Source organism: Chrysemys picta, chromosome 14 (assembly GCF_011386835.1).
Source record: "Chrysemys picta bellii isolate R12L10 chromosome 14, ASM1138683v2, whole genome shotgun sequence".
In the NCBI taxonomy this organism is placed as follows: domain Eukaryota; kingdom Metazoa; phylum Chordata; order Testudines; family Emydidae; genus Chrysemys; species Chrysemys picta.
Window position 1 is genome coordinate 8,703,701 of NC_088804.1, and position 14,609 is coordinate 8,718,309.

The following is a 14,609-nucleotide window of genomic DNA, read 5'->3' on the forward strand; positions in this document are numbered from 1 at the left end:
AAAAAAGGTTCTCCTTAACTATACAAATATGCCCCATTCATCAACCTCAGTGTCCAATATTTCCATAAATCGGTCATAAGGAACACTGGGGCACATCCTGAACTGGGAGAAGTAAGCAAAACACCGCTTCTCTCTTATTACCTGTTCATGTTTTATGGAATTAAATTTCTGAGTGAGAGAATCAGAGACCATTGAGAGATCTGTCTTTACCTCTCCCGACCCTTCAGTTCTAGCTCTCATTAACTTCCCCTCTACCATATAGCTAAACAACTATTTCCTCTCCACTTCCTGTGGACACTCAATAGCCTCTGTCCACTTCTCTAGTTCTCAGACATTGTCCTTACACCACTACAGACTGAACCCAGGTCACCCAGCGAAGTACAAATTGTTGCAGTGGAATTAGTTGGCAGAGCTGACTCTGCTCACTGGAAAACTCTAGAAGCCCAACCTCCTGAAAGCTTCAGGCCAGCGATGTCAGGGTTTGATGCTGACTGGAGGGTAAGAGTATCTCCAAGCAGAAATCAATGGGAGTTGCTCCTGCCCTGGGGGTCAGGGTGAACAACAGATCTGGGAGTTCAAAGCAACCCACGTTACAGGCGGGTCATTCACAAACAAGGCTGGACAATATATGGGCCCACAGCCAATAGGTCCTTCATTCAGAGCCCCCAGCGATCAGGGAAGGGTGGAGGGATGGTTCTGGTATCTGCCCATCTCCAGCTAACACTGAAACCCCTGCCTGGATTCCCCTGTACAGGAGGCACTGGCTGTCAGTCCCCGGGTGGCTCTGCAGTGATCAGCCTAGAACACAAGGTGGAGGGCACAGCACGGTGCCATGAAACGCAGCCAACAGGGGTAGTCCCGAGAGGGGCTGGACACCTGCAGCTCTCACTGGTTCCAGAGGGAGATGCAGGAGCTCAACATGTAGCCAGTGACAGACAGGGTCACAGACACATGAGTCGGGAGAGTGATGGAGACCCAGGCAGGGGAGGAGAGATCGGATTGAAGGTAGCATCTGTCACAGCCTAGGGCTACAGGAGACTCCTGCCAAAGAACGGAACGGGAACCGTCGCAGGGCCGGGCTTCTCCCCCGCTTGCCAAGGGCTCACAGCCACACCCAGGCTCTGACACAGTTTAGTCCCAAACTGGAACAAGATCAAGACAGTTTCTCAGCTCACTTTCTGCATCTCAGGGACTCTGGCAGATGCTTCCTGTCATTTCCTACCCCAGTCTCCCTCAGACAGTTCCTCCTCACAGCCCCTCCCTCTCAGGAATGCCCTTTGCCCCTTATAGCCCCAGGTGCTGCCTGGCCCCTTCATTGGCTCAACAGGGGTGCAGGACCTACTGCAGTTCCAGGTGCCAGCCACCGAGTGACATACCACCCCTCCACAAAAACCTGCCTTTTCCCTTACTTGTGAGGCCCCCTCTGGACTGCTCTCACCCCCAACCCAAAATAGACTCCATATATCGTAGTCATATAGCCATATTCCCCAAGTGCCCCACACTCCTTAATACCAGTCTTCGTTTCAGTCACAATCTTCTCCAGGGTTTCGAGGTCTCTGCACGCAGTGTCTCTAGCTCTCCCTCAAGCTCCTGACCATCAGGATCAGGCCACCCCTCCCCTCCCCAGTGGCCTGATGTTCTGCAGACAGCTGCTCCTTCTGTCCCTGCACCATCGGTAACTCCATCCTGCAGTCATTCTGGGGCACCTCCCAGCCTCAGGACAGGAACTATGAAACAGGTGTCCCATTTCCCCTTCTGCAAAGGATCACTGCTTTCACCTTGGCCCTGGAGGCTGCACCTGGGTCCCCATGCCCCTCCCCCCACAGAGCCCTGAACTCCACCTGGGTCAGGGAAACCCCTTTTCATGAACCCTAAATAAACTTGGCAAGTATTAAGCAGGGTCCTCTGGAGACAGGACAGAACTGGTTTTTCAGAGACATTATTTTGGGCAATTCAGCTAATAGCCCTTTGTATTGGCCAGTCACTGCTCCTTCCTGAATCTAGCACAGGGAAAGCCCATCACTTCTCTGCCTCTCCCCCCACAAAAGGTACCACCAGCAGCAGCTACAAATGCCATTTGTGCTGCAGAGTCCTCCAGGGTCTCCTCTCCACAGCCTGCTTGTTGCTAAACCTCCCCTTCTGCATGGGCTGTGTCAATAGCTTCAGGAGAGAGTCACCTCACTCTCCCATTGGCCAGCCTTAGAGCCCAGTCAGTTAACCCCTTGCCCCTGATTGCTTCTGGGATGTAACACGGCCACAGGGGAGGGGAGCAGTTTCCAGGTTCAAGGTGGTGACACTTCAGCCCATAATGTCACATAAACCATCATGTGCCAGCAATGCCCCTCTGCCGTGTACACTGGCCAAACCAGACAGTCTCTACACAAAAGAATAAATGGACACAAATCAGACGTCTAGAATTATAACATTCAAAAGCCAGTCTGAGAACACTTCAATCTCCCAGGACACTCAGACTTAAGTGGCAATTCTTCAACAAAAAACTTCAAAAACAGACTCCAATGAGAAACTGCAGAACTGGAATTAATTTGCAAACTGGATACCATCAAACTAGGCCTGAATAAAGACTGGGAGTGGAGGAGTCACTACAAAAACTAATTTCCCCCTGCTGATACTCACACCTTCTTGTCAATGGTTTGAAATGGGCCACCCTGTTTACATTGACCTCATTACCACTACAAAAGTGATTTTTCCTCCCTTGGTATTCTACTGTTGAGAATAGCCCACTTCCACTTGAATTGAATTGTCTCGTTAGCACTGACCCCCCACTTGCTAAGGCAACTCCCATCTTTGTGTACCACACACACAGACTAACATGGCTGCCACACTGAACCCTATAGATACAATGTCCTTTTCTCCCATCAGCCTTAATGTTTTATCCATTTCCCCGCCTGTTACTTAGGATTAACTGCACTTTCCTGAACTCACTGGAGAAGGGAGCATAATACCGTTTGTGACCTGGGACAACGTTTTTCTTGCTTGCATTTCACTCTTGAAATAGCAGATTTTTCCTACCCTGGTTTTGGCAGAGGACGTTGGAGGACTGAAGAATCAGAATGGGACAGTGTCTGTATCCTCACAAAAGATATTTAGGCCCTGAACTCCTGTTGAAATCCCTGGGAATTAGGAGTCTAAATATCTTGCTGGATCTGGTCCAGTGACCTCACAATAGACCAGGGGTCGGCAACCTTTCAGAAGTGGTGTGCTGAGTCTTCATTTATTCACTCCGATTTAAGGTTTCGCGTGCCAGTAATACATTCTAACGTTTTTAGAAGGTCTCTTTCTATAAGTCTATAATATATAATTAAACTATTGTTGTATGTAAAGTAAATAAGGTTTTTTAAATGTTTAAGAAGCTTCATCTAAAATTAAATTAAAATGCAGAGCCCCCCAGACCGGTGGCCAGAACCCGGGCAGTGTCAGTGCCACTGAAAATCAGCTCGCATGCCGCCTTCGGCGCACGTACCATAGGTTGCCTACCCCTGCAATAGACCGAGCACCAAGCTACAAGTGGTCCAGTGCTCAAATGAGGCAGGAGAGAATGCTGAGCTACAGTGGAGTTGGTCAAAAATTATTTTCTGATGAAAGTTATTTTGGAAACAGTCAGTAAGGTGTTCCATTTTAAAAATTTGCAAGAGCCAAAAAATTCAATTTTTGAAAGCTGAAAAGTTCAGGGAAATATTTGTTTTTAAATAAAAACCCAAAGACTTCCCAGAAACATTAATTTGTTCCTTTCAAAAGTTTGTGGAAAATATTTAACAGTTTCTGACCACGTCTAGCCCCAAAGTCCCTGTACAATTTTCTTTCAGGTTGTATGCACCAATCCATCCACTAGAACAGAATCTAACTTATCCAGTTCAGGAGTGTTGTTGTAGCTGTGTGAGTCCCAGGATGAGACAGACAAGATGCGTGAGGTAATATCTTTTACTGGACCAAGTTCTGATGGTGGAAGAGACAACCTTTCCAGCTTCTTGTGACCCGAGGAGCTCTGTGGAGCTTGAAAAGCAACAAAAGTTGGTTCGATAAGAGATTACCTGCCTCACCCTCGTCTGTGTTTTACGAGTGTCAGTCACCCTGGTACTGGAACTCTGTGGCGCTGGTAGCAGAGCTCACAGCTACCAGCCCATGCAATGTGTGTGCCTGGCAGCCTGAAACGCAGATGTTATGCAGCTCATTACCGCCACCCATTGGTGAAGAGGAGAAAGACCAGCCAACACCTGCTCCATCAGCTGTTTACCCAGAACTCCAGTGACAAACTGCTCAGAGAAGGAACTCTGCCGCCCTCTGTCAGCAAACAGGGGGAAGTACAGCTAAAGAACTCATTGCCTAAGCTTTACCTGAAATCCTCCATGACATTTTGGGTCCTCCCTGGAACTGTACACGAGCCCCAAGTTGGTCAGATAATGGGACTGAATGAAGAGAGCAAGACTGAGGGAACAAGGCTCCTACCTCGTGGCAAGAACTCCGCTCAGGGGTCCTGTCATCCTCTCCACTGAGGACTTTGCAAAGAGATGGCACTGAGGAGACTTCCCAGCAAGAGGCAGCATTGAGGGGGATCTTGGCTGAAGCTGCAGTCGAGGGAACTGAACTCTGGTGAAGGACCCCAACACAGCACCAGTACAGCGGAGATCACTATATCTGGGATTGGTGCGGGGAGGGGCTCACAAGAATTGACAAGACCTTTCCCCGAGGGAAGCTGAAAGTTTTTGCCTTGGTTCTCCCCAAACTGAACTTCCTTGAAATCCCTCTCCAGGGAAGTTCTCACATGCCAGGGCGTGTAGCCGAGATCACAGCTTGACCAGCCCCTCCTTAAGGCAGCTCGGTGGGTCACTGCTCTTCCCAGCAGGGTCTCCATCTATTTTAAAGCAGCCCCACCCCCGTCCACCTGCCGATACGTGAGGGGATTTGAAGTGAAAATGGAGTCATAGCACAGTGAGGTCCCAGTGCAGGTGAACCCTGTTAGGAACACTCCCATCAGCCCCCCGCCCTATCACAGGAGCGGAAAGCCGTGTACTAAGGGGGCACAGAAGGGTCACCAGTATTAGCTCCATTTTACAGATGGGAGAATCTGAGACAAAGGAGAAGTGACTTCCCCAAAGCCACAAAGGGAGTCTAGCAGAGAGCCAGGTTAGGATTCCAGGATCCCGTTCCATTAGAGAGCCCTGCTTCCCTTGATTCTTGTGTTTCTTGTCCTGACGTCAGTCACCTGTTGAGACCTGGGAGTTCAGAGGGGAGCCTCCTGCCCCAGAGCTACCATGTCCCAAGAAATAATGACTCAATACTGGGATGGCAGCAGCTTGGCCCCCAATATTGCACCACAGGAGATACAACACTGGAATGACAGCAACACACTCTGGTCCCAGGGAGAAGCAGCACTGGTGAGCCTGAGAAACCCAGGTTAGCTACACTCAGAAACCGCATGGGCATGTGCAGGGGCAGGTGTGTGACAGCAAAGCAAAGGTGGAGCCGCCATGGGGAATGGGAAGAAGGTCTCTGAGCAGAACAGCCACCTCCTGTCCTTTGCTCCACCGCCCTAGGATTGGCCCAGTTGCTGACTTCAGACAGCACTGAAAACTGCCACCACCACAGTGCCACCGATGGCATCTGGTCACCGGTCTCCTGGGAGCCTTCAACAATCCCAGCCTACGGTTCTAGCCTTTGTGGTGTCAGAAAAAGCCCTTCCTACTGCAGAGCTGTCATCCTGAGCCTGCAGGCAGGCAGAAACAATAGCTCAGAGATGTGAACTACTCAGTGCATCATAACAGAAGTGTTAATTCTGTACCAACTTGAGAATGTCTACATTAACTATTTCATTGCTGATCATTTGAACAGCCAATCAGCGTGTTTATCTCACAAATGGGAACTAGTGAGAAGATTCTCCAGCCAATTTTCATTTTCAATACTAAACTCTGCAGGACAAGCACAATTAAAAATTGAGACACAGCATAAAAAACAGTAAAATGCAACAGCACAGGGGATGCTGTACTGATCATATTGACATAATTAAAAGGCATCCACTGTTAAAACATCGCCATAGCTACTGCAAGCTCCTCAGCTTGTAGCGTTTCAGCAACATAAGACAAAGGTCAATCACATTTCCCCATCAAAACATTTCATACAGAACATGGCTTGTTTTCAGAGTGTCCATTTAAAAAAGTGTCAAACAAATCTGAGCAAGAAAACTACTGTTAGTTTTCAGCAGAGCTTTTCGTGAGGGGAAATTCCCAGCGTCACCAGTGATTGCCTGGTGGGCCAGAGTGACTTGACCACCACAGGATTTATATACAGGGGCGAGGGGAGGGGGAGAAGGGAGAAGAGGGTGGCAAGGGAGCCAGAGAGAATGTAGCAATTCTGTTAAACAGGACTGCAGTAGTATTTATTTTATCATCTACACCTACTTATTGTCCCATTTCCCCCCATGAGTTCACCAAGCTCTAGAAACCCAAAGTTTATTTTCCTGTCTGTTTGAAGTCTTTACATGGAGGTAGGCCTCAGCCTGTACCTAAACTCTCCCAAATTCAGGGGCTTCTTTTCCAAGGGGTCACTTCACCACAGACCGATCTGATGCTGTCTTTAGTACAGTCTGTTGCTCTTTAGCACGGCTTTTCCTTCCTGCTGTGGAGTGAGCTGGATCTGACATAGGTCCCAGACCTCTCCCACCACCAGCAGCCTCTGAGAAGATTGGTGGTTAATTGGAGCCACAGGACCATGCCCTACTTTTCACGTTCAGGGGTAGTCTATTGTCTACAGCTGCTGGGGTTGTTGGTGGGTTTTTTACTGCCTTCCACTCATATGATAGCTCCCTCGGTCACATCCAGCCAACTCTCCACAGGGGTCCTGCTGCAATATTGAGGTCAAGCCCACCGTCGCATATAGAATGCCTTGTTTATAGCCAATGGGAACGTGATAGGGAAGGGAGAATCTGGGCAGGAAGACAATGGGGAATTAGGGACACAGAAACAACTAGGAGAAGAATGGGTAGCGCCTGCCTGTGAACCTTTATGGGAACAGGCAGAGAACATGACCCAGCAGGCAGGACAAATGGCAGTGGGATTTGGACATGATCTAACCTATCTCCCACCATGCTTCCTTGCCCCTAGATAAGAACCCAACTCAACCTCCCTCTCCACCTTCACAGCTGTTCTCGCCAAACACCTGCAGTCATGTGTTCCTGGCTGACCCCCCATCCAGTCCCCCAGTTGGACTTTGCCAGCATGCCCAGTTACAGGTCATTCCGACAACAGTTCTTCTCTTGGTTAACAACAAACACCCCAGGTGCATTGAACTGAGGAGTGTCCATGCTTCTGTTTGACCTGTGATCAGCAAGGCTGTGGGTGAACTCCCAGCACTATGGGAGTCAATGGCAAAGTTCCCACAGACTTCAGTGGGGCTAGAACTTTACCCTGTGCTCCTTCCCCATCACAGCTGGGAACATTCACACAGCTTTCCTCTGAGTGGGTATGAGGGACGGGGCTGTGTTTTATTGCAGTAGGTCTTATGGGGTGACAGAGGACCCAGAGGAAATGCCACTCCTCTGCATTACAGTGGAGTGCACAACTCTGAGCTTGTGTGTGAACACTGGGGAGTTAAACCCTGGTTTGCAAGTTTACCTGGGGCACAGGCCTTGGCCCAGCTCTCTGCACCATGGGGAATTTCACTTGATGGGGGAGCTTGTCAATATCCCTTTACTACAGGTGTTTTTAGAAGACTCCTTCATATAGTATTTGAGTCAGACTTTGCTTCTTTGTTAGCACCTGGAGCCAATTAGAAACAGCCAGGGAGCAGGGCAGGAGATTGGGAAGCTTTGGGCCAGAAGGGGAGACAACTAGAGAATAGCAAGGGAAAGAGGGAAGGGGACGTATAACAGTGGGCACCCATCTCTCATGAGCACCCCATGGTCAAGTGTGTCTGCAGTCTTCAGATAGTACCAGGCCATGCCCCCAGGAAGTCCTCCCTCCCCAGAGACAATCATCTTCACCCACTGGGTCTCTTCTGGCCCCAGCTCTCCAGCTGGGCCACTTAGCAGTTCAGTTCCCCTTCTGGGGGTGCATGGCAGTTCAACTGTAAGCCCACTTCCCCAGTGGCCTATGGGAGGGGAGGGGACCCAGGCCCACCCACTACTCCAAGTCCCAGCCCAGGGATCCTAAGAACAGCAGCCTTTCCCTGATTGGTCGCTTCCTGCACAGTCTCTCTAGGCCGCTCGGAGGACTTAGCTCCACTGCTCCTTTCCTGGGACGGATGTGGCAGGACCCTAAGGCCTCCAGCAGGGGGCCTCTGGGCCTAGTCCACCCCATTGCAGGAAGTAAATGGAGAGAAAAGATAGAAAAGAAAAGACAGCAGAAAAAAGAAAAGCACAAAAGACAAGAAAAGATCTGATGGAAATAGCCCCAGAAAAGGGGGGATGGAAGAGGAAATAGAATAGATACAGGGAGAGGAAACAAAGGAAACAAGTGGGGAGAGCTGTGATGATTGCAGGGGGTGGGGGAGGGTGACACACTGCTTGTGGAGGGAAGGTCCCATCTGCAGAGAGATGGGGAAGGGTCATGTGTATGGGGGAGGGGGAGGACAACTTTTTTTTTTAAAGAAGCACAGAGGCAATGATGAAAGGTGACACATTTCACTTTCTATTATTTTTTATTGTCTGTTTCTAAATGGCCCTAAGGGCTGGTCCCTGCTCAATGCCCCAGAGGAAGGCGAAAAACCTCCAGGGTCTCAGGCCAATCTGCCCTGGAGGAAAATTCCTTCCTGACCCCAACCATGGCGATCAGTTTGACCCTGTGCATGCGAGCAAGGACCACAATGGGAAAGGACCCACTGGTTGCTATGGTTACACTCCCTGCCCCAGTCACACCCTGAGATACAGTCTGTGTCCCACTATTCGCCAATCACCAGTGCTTTCCTCTGATAAGGTACGACTCACTTCATTGCTTCCATCCTGGCAGACAGAACCAGCTGCTCTCCTTCCCCCAGCAGGTGAACAGATACGAATTTGAATCCTCCCACAGCCCTGTCAAGGTGAATGCTATTTCTTCACCAGTACCACCAGCAGCAGCATCGTTTCCCTACTGGCTGCTCTGACCAGCTGCACTGCTTTATCCTTGGTGGGTCCAACAGGCTCTTCCTCCATAGGCAGGTATCAATCAGCCCCTTCATTAACACACAGATACAACCAGATATTGCTGACCTGTGACAGTTACAACCAGCTCCACTGATCAATCCTGACAGACACAACCTCTTATATTGCTTTCCTCTTCCCCTGCACTAACTTCTCCTTCCAGTTCCTCTCTCTATAGTCACAACCAGCTCCTTTGTGTCTCTCTTGCCAGGTGGATTTCAACACCACTCACAGCAGAAGCAGATGCACTGTGAATCTAACTGACAGAGACAGCTGCACCGCTTCCCCGTTAGAACGGCCAATTTTCTCTGAGCCATAACCTGACAGAGTTAGACCCAACTGCATAGTTCAGCACCCAGTCAGAGTATAAAAACAGGAATATTTTCTTACTGTTCATGGCCACCTGGGCCACGATCATCTGGAAAATTACAAACAGCTCAATTGCTCATCCACTAACAGCTAATCCTAGATCCCTTCTCTTCATATATACCACCAGCTTCATTGTACTACAGGGGAAAGTCCCAGTTTTCCTTACTCCCCATCCGGTCACTGAGTTGATTTCTTTTCAGAAATTTGCTGAGCTGTGCAGTTTGTCAACTGCTTGTCGATTTCTTCTCTCCAAAGGGAAGATCAGCTGCATTTCTTGTACCTGAAAGTATAGTCTCATCCATTTATTTCTAAAGGAATGCTGGAAGGCATTTCTCACCTCTCAATAGGAACAATCACCTTTCGTATATCTTCCTGGCATAAATCTTCCTACTGTTCCCACAGCTTGAAGCCCAGTCAGCTGTAATGAACCGTATTTGAAAGATACTTTATTATTACTAGGTATGTTCAGATTTTGGGGGTCTTACATTGAAATGTTGGTTTGCATCCGATTTATTTAGCATGAAGAGAACATTGAATGCTCACCTCTTTGTCAGTGATGGTCTAAGCATTGCTCTCCTTTTGAGAGGTAACATCTTCTGCAATGTCTAAATCTTGATAGGTGGTCCCTTAACTAGAGAGAGGAGATGCTTTTCTTAGATCTCCGCAAGAATGGCCGTCATCAGTTTTGTGGTATTCCCCTCTGAATGGCAGAAGAATCTGAAAATGTACCCAGAATCATTGACTTCTAGATTGTTGCCATGAGACGGAGCACGTCTTACCTCATAACAGAAATGATCCACTTCATGTATCTTCTTCCTGCACTTCTAAAGGACAATAAAGTGCAATGAACAATTCTGCACAAATATAATCAGTAGCACAGCTAATCTCTTGCAAGAGCAGTTCAAATACTCACCTCTCCACTGTGGTCAGTTGCCCTCTTATTTACTGAGCTGTCTAAATACCAATGTTACCGACCTGTAGCCAGCACCCAGCTCCATTTTTCCTTTGGTCAACAAAAATGGTTCGCTATCATGATTGTTTGCAACTTCCAAGCCTTCCTGTCTGGGAAGATCAGCTCAGCTGCATTTCTTCCATCTGAAAGACTGACCAGATCCATTATTGTTACCTGAACTCTCTGAGAATGTGTATGTCTCACCTCACAAACGGGGATGATCAGCTTCTCTAATTGCTTCTTGAAAAGCACAGCCCTCTGCTCTCCTGACATCCGGAGAAGTGCGAGGTGCTGTAATGATCAATATCTGACAGATTTGTTTGGTGTCTGGAGGGCTCTTCACTGAAATGATCATTTTTCATTTACTTTAGGTGGCAAAATGGAACCTTAGATGCTCACCTCCTTGCCGGGAATGGTCTGAGCGTGGCTGTGTTTGGAGAGATGCAACCAGCTGCGTGGTTTAACACTTGCTGGGGATAAGTGGCTACTCTCCTTTTCCATGAATAGACTCACAGGATGATTCTATTGCATCTCAGAGGCTCTGGCTACATACTTTGCTTTGTTCTCAATTAGTTGGCAGCATTCCCCTCCTGACATATAACATAGGCTCCGAAAGAAAAACCAAAGTCTTGAATTTGAACTGGGATGCTATAAGCGGGTATATTCCTTACCTCCTGATAAAGAGGAACCCCTGTTGTCTGCTATGGCCCTCGACTCTTCATGCATCTTGGGGTGTGTGATCAGCTGTAACAATCAATCTTTGACACAGCATTACTTATAATCAATCTTGTGGTGTCCTACATTTTTATGGTGCTTTCCCCAACCTTCTTCCCTTGGCAAATAACCAATATAGAAATATTCACCGAGGCTGTGGTGAGCTGACCAGAGGTACATTCACCTGCAATCTTTCAAACAGATTTCATAGGTTCCTATAACCTATGAAATCTGCATCTGCACTGGTATCATTACCTGAACTACTCCTTATCCACAAGGAAAACATGCTTTCTTCACTTCGCAATGGGTCAGGCTGCTCGTGCAGTATTCCTCTCCTGGTATACAAGGCAAGTTTCATTTCTTTCATCTGAAAGAGTAATCAGATCCAGGAACTGAACCTGGAAAGTCAAGAGAAGGTGAGTTCTTGACCTCTTGACAGCAGTGATTAATTTCACTTTTTTCCTTTCAGTAAGAACCCTCACAGCTCTTCTAGGAGCTTCCTGAAGTTTTTTATATCCTCAATGTTCAGATGCACCTGAAGGTAGGAGAGGATCCATTCGTTTCCACTTGACTGGTACAGAAATGGTGTTTCTCACCTATAGACATGGACAGATCAGCTTCATGAATTCTTTCTAGAGCACAACAGCCTCTGCTCTCCTATCAGGAGAGGTACGATCTGCTGCTGGAACTATCAATATTTGGTATTTATTCCTGACTGGGTTTGCAACTGCTGCTTTGGCACAAGATTCATTTGGTAATAAGAGAAACTTGAAACTCACCTCCTTGGTCCGTGATCTGCAGGGATGTTTACAGCTGGAAAGTGCAACTGGCTGCACTGTCTCAGGTGGCTGCTCTCCATTCCCAGGACTATAGCTACAGAATGCTCTTCTGTCCCCTCTGTGGATTCAGCAGGTGGCCAGGCCCACTGCGTTAGCACAGTCTGCACCTGCTTCTCACATTCTTCCCTTGAGAAGTGAGAACAGCAGCAGTTCTTCTACCTGCAAGTTAATAAGATCCATTAATATCCACTTGGGTGCTCTGAGCCTGGGCATTTCTTACCTCTTCCCCAGGACAGTCGCTTTCACTCATTTCCTCCTGGCATGGGTGGTCATCTGATCCCCTCACATCTTGAATGATGATCACCTGCAAACATCAATGTTTCAGAGAATTTTTATTTGTTTTTCTAGCTATGAAGAGCCATCGGTCAACATGTGCTTCATTTGGCTTCCAGATGCTCTTCTCTGTTCACTTCCTTGTCAGTGAATTTCCATTGCCTGGTGTGATTTTCAGAGGGGCAACCAGCTACATTGGTTAATAAATAATGTAGAAGTGGCTTTTTCCCAAACTGGAGTCATAAGATGCTTTTCTTGCATCTGCACTGGTATCATTACCTGCCTGGCTGCATTCTTAAGTTCAGCCATGTCTTGGAATCTTCCTCCCTTGAGAGGTCAGCACTGCCTTTCTTTCACCTGAAAGTAGAAACAGATTCACTGTGAGGTGCCTTCCTTACCCCTTGATAGAAATGATCAGTTCCACTTATTTCTTGACATTTGATAAATAAGCAACAATGATCACTTCTGTATAAAATAAAATCGGTTGGACAATTTATCTCTGCAAATGCGAGACCAGGTGAAATGCTCATCTTCACACTCTGGTTAGCTGCACTTTTTGGAAGGAAAAAGGAGCAAAGATCATCATCATTAGTTAGAATTACTGACTACTTACATCTGAACCAGTAGCTCCCATTTTTTTTGCTTTATTCAGTAAAGCAACTTCTTGTGCTCTTTAGAGATGAAGATTTCATCAGTTACATTTCCTCCACCTGAAAGTATGAGCAGAATCATTTACTATTATGTGAATGGCGTATTGCATTTCTTACCTCCTTAAAAGGATGGATCAGCTAATTCCTGGATTGAACAAGTGGCAAGTCCATGTTGCTTTGTCTTGCGTCTGCTTTTCATACTCTCCCCATGACAAGTAAAGTCCACCACAGTTCTTCTCCCAGAAAGTAAAATCCACACCCTTGATATACACATGGATGTTTGGAGACCGGTATTTCTTACCTCCTTGCCATGAAAACCACTTACCCTCACTTCTCCCTGGTAGGAATGACCACCTGGTCTGTTCATATGTCATATTAGAAAAACCTGCAATCAATGTTTGACAGAATTATTGATTATTACTCATTACCAGCTATGAAGAGTCATCAATGGAGAAGGTTCCTTAGCATCCAGATCATTAAACTTTAAGAGACCTTTCAGTGCTCACCTACTTGTCAGCAATGTTCTACCCCAAGACTTTGATTCCTAGAGGTATATTGAGCCTCCGTAGCTAAAATTTGAAGCATATAAGTGGCTGCTTGCCTTTTTCTGAACTAGAAGTAAAAGATGCTTTTCTTCCTTGTGGCCAGGTCTTACCTGGCTGACTTTGTTTCTTAAATTAAGCAGCCTCTTGTCATCCTCCCTTTAACTGGAAGATCTTCATTTCAGCTGAAAATAGAAAGAGAGTCTTTAATTCCTGCCCACATGCTGTGAGGGGGTGCCTTCCTTACCTCTTGATAGGAATGATCAGTTCCACTTATTTCTTGACATTTGATAAATAAGCAACAATGATCACTTCTGTACAAATAGAATCGGTTGGACAATTAGTCTCTGCAAATGCGAGAGCAGGTGAAATGCTCTTCTTCACACTCTGGTTAGCTGCACTTTTTGGAAGGAAAAAGGAGCAAAGATCATCATCATTAGTAAGAATTACTGACTACTTACATCTGAACCAGTAGCTCCCATTTTTATTGCTTTATTCAGTAAAGCAAATTCTTGTGCTCTTTAGAGATGAAGATTTCATCAATTACATTTCCTCCACCTGAAAGTATGAGCAGAATCAGTTACTATTATGGGAATGGCGTATTGCATTTCTTACCTCCTTAAAAGGATGGATCAGCTAATTCCTGGATTGAACAAGTGGCAAGTCCATGTTGCTTTGTCTTGCGTCTGCTTTTCATACTCTCCCCATGACATGTAAAGTCCACCACAGTTCTTCTCCCAGAAAGTAAAATCCACACCACTTGATATACACATGGATGTTTGGAGACCGGTATTTCTTACCTCCTTGCCATGAAAACCACTTACCCTCACTTCTCCCTGGTAGGAATGACCACCTGGTCTGTTCATATCTCATATTAGAAAAACCTGCAATCAATGTTTGACAGAATTATTGATTATTACTCATTACCAGATATGAAGAGTCATCAATGGAGAAGGTTCCTTAGCATCCAGATCATTAAGCTTTAAGAGACCTTTCAGTGCTCACCTACTTGTCAGTAATGTTCTACCCCAAGACTTTGATTCCTAGAGGTACAGCGAGTTACCCCGTCTAAAATTTGAAGCATATAAGTGGCTGCTTGCCTTTTTCTGGACTAGAAGTAAAAGATGCTTTTCTTCCCTG

The 14,609-nt window shown here is 46.9% G+C and overlaps 1 long non-coding RNA gene across 8 annotated transcripts; it reads right to left on the minus strand.

Annotated features, from left to right (window-relative positions):
• Positions 1-8,531: 8,531 nt before the first annotated feature.
• Positions 8,532-13,389, minus strand: LOC135975583 (uncharacterized). Of its 8 annotated transcripts, none has more exons than XR_010592513.1 (7): positions 12,891-13,389; positions 12,557-12,634; positions 11,421-12,308; positions 11,123-11,195; positions 10,279-10,602; positions 10,043-10,130; positions 8,532-9,917 (listed from the first exon to the last, which is right to left on the minus strand). It is a non-coding gene; the product is annotated as an uncharacterized LOC135975583 (long non-coding RNA). The 8 variants fall into 8 exon arrangements; XR_010592511.1 differs by having other exon boundaries at positions 8,535-10,602; positions 11,421-11,532; positions 11,701-11,761; positions 11,945-12,308; XR_010592512.1 differs by having other exon boundaries at positions 8,532-10,130.
• Positions 13,390-14,609: the final 1,220 nt, after the last annotated feature.